This window comes from Abramis brama (genome assembly GCF_963993115.1).
Source record: "Abramis brama genome assembly, chromosome: 20".
In the NCBI taxonomy this organism is placed as follows: domain Eukaryota; kingdom Metazoa; phylum Chordata; class Actinopteri; order Cypriniformes; family Leuciscidae; genus Abramis; species Abramis brama.
Window position 1 is genome coordinate 4,129,751 of NC_139982.1, and position 2,500 is coordinate 4,132,250.

The window sequence follows — 2,500 nt, forward strand, 5'->3', positions numbered from 1 at the left end:
CCCTGGCAACCAAAAACACACTTCTTTGGTGACATTGGTTTCCCAAAAGCCGGGCAGGGCGCTTTGATGGCGAACTGCTTTCGCTCTCTTGCTCTGGTCTACGAGTGCGCGCGCGCCCGCGATCTTACCGGAGAAGTGCCCTTAGGACCCATATAAGGAAATTCTGCCCCAGCTGACGTCACACAGACCCATACTCGAAAAAAACTTTCCGAAACTTGTGACAAACCGGAAGGACAATTTTTGGCACAGAAATACTCCTTCAAACGTACAATTTAATTTTTGAAACTTTGTCCATGTTTAGCATGGGAATCCAACTCTTTAACAGTGTAAAAAACTCAGTATGCATGAAATAGCATTTCACCCCCCCTTTAAATGACAGACCAAATGGTAAGAAAACTGTTTTTCCTTTTTACTGTGCACAAACTTTTTCAAGTTCAGTATTCTGCCCCCCAGTGGGTGTAACCATTAAAGAAACAGAACATATATTATACATCAGAAAACACAGGAAATATCAGAATTCAAAGAAAGATACAAATATGATACCTTCAGTTAGTGCTTAAAATCAGTTCAAATCAACACTCCAAACAAACAATACTAAAATACAAATTACTGAAATATTAATTTGGCTCTTACAGTAACCATTATTGTCACAGTATGGAGAAAAGGCTAGCACTGGTAACCATTATTCTCAGTAATGTCTACTTCACATCATTCCAGGGACTCCACAGGAAACCAGACGGATCATCCGTTTCTGAGCACAAAATGAGAACCGCTTTCTGAAGTCCAAAAGTTCTGCAAAACAACTTTGGGAGTAAGTCATTTGATCAGTATGCTTGACTGTATAAAAATATATATATATATATTATTGTTTTTATTCCTGTTAAAATGACTCATTCATATCATGCTACAATATTAAACACACCAGGTCCCACCGTCTGTACATTGACCTGGTGTTTGTGTGTTGCAGTGTGTTTTTAATATTTATTCATTTCCCTTTTGTCTAATGATTCCAGGGAAGCGCTATTTCATTTTACCTGTACTACTGTGGTATGTGTGGTAAATGACAATAATATCTTATTTGTTATGATACAGGACATTGATCAAAGAACTTGGCCTGGAGGGACATGTCACTTCTCAACAGGTCTCCAAGAAGTGGGGAAATCTGAAAAAAATAAATAAATAAGGTAAGCAGAGACCAGTGTGGTTCTAGCTTGTTTTATATGGAGGGATTCCAAACGGTCAAGGAAATCCATAAACGTTCAATGTAATCTTGTAAATATAATGTAGACATTGTTTGTTTATATTCACTTAAGGACCAGAAATCCCCCAAAACAGGATCTGGAACGGATGCTGGCGAGGTAACCGCTGCCACGTGGCAGTTTTCTGAGGACATGCACGAGGTGTTGGTGCCAGGCCTTCAATGGACCCTCCTGTTGTGGTTGCATCTTTTGGTCCTGATGCTGATCCGATAACAATTCTCATGGTAAGGTTTAAAGGTTAGCTGAAATTGCATTTGTAATTATTTTAACAACGCTATGTGGCCTGAAGTGTTATTGATTATTGATCACTTGATATGAGAATTGTAATGTACATAGTAATGTGATATTGTTATTAATGATACACCATTACCTTATTTCTTTGGTAGCACTCTATAATAAGGGTAATGCTGAACTAATGTTATTCCTTGCAGGAATTATTATAAAGTGTTTCCTATAATTTTTTATTTTTTTTTGGTTCTCTTAGGATATTGTCGAGCCCAGCAGTCCAGACACCGCCTCAGACACAGCCAATACCTCTGTAGCCTCTCCTGTTGCAACCCCAAACCCCTCACCAAAAAAGAAGAGGAGGAAGTCTATTGTGGAGTTTCTAATAGAGGAAAGTGCTAAGGAGCAAAAGCGGCATGAGGAGAGTGAGGCAAAAATGGATAGGTTATTAGGCCTGTTTGAAAAACTCATAGATAAAATATAATTAGAATATAATATAAATTAAAATGTAATATAATTCTGTGCTGGTTTTGAAATAGATTTCCCCTTTCATCACTCAAGTTCCTGTTAGTGTGATGATAATGTTTACAATGTGATTGCACTATCATCAATTGTTGTTTTGAAATGTTTTCCCCCATCCTGTGTTGTATAGTTCTTTTCTGTTAGTTAACAATAGACACATTGAAATGAAATGACATTTATATATATACATTGTCAAAGTATACAAAGTATTTATTTTATATATACCTGTATATATATATATTGTAAGAAAGTGCGATATTGTCAATAAAAAGGTTGTGTGAACAAATAATATGCAATCTGTTCTGTTCTGTTCTGTTCTGTATCTGTTCTATTAGTATAAAAATAATTTGTAAAATCATTGTAAAATCACATATTCACATCCATGAGATGCTATAAGCAGCATCAGCAACAAAAAATACAATGGCAAATAGCCATTTTTCACATAGCTAACAAACTATATACACAGTACAGACATCCTTAAGGTCTTGCACATG

The 2,500-nt window shown here is 36.4% G+C and overlaps 1 long non-coding RNA gene across 1 annotated transcript; it reads left to right on the top strand.

Annotated features, from left to right (window-relative positions):
* The first annotated feature begins 351 nt into the window (after positions 1-351).
* LOC311071185 lies at positions 352-2,111 on the top strand. Its single transcript, XR_014603784.1, has 4 exons — positions 352-811; positions 1,093-1,184; positions 1,314-1,483; positions 1,744-2,111. It is a non-coding gene; the product is annotated as an uncharacterized lncRNA (long non-coding RNA).
* Positions 2,112-2,500: the final 389 nt, after the last annotated feature.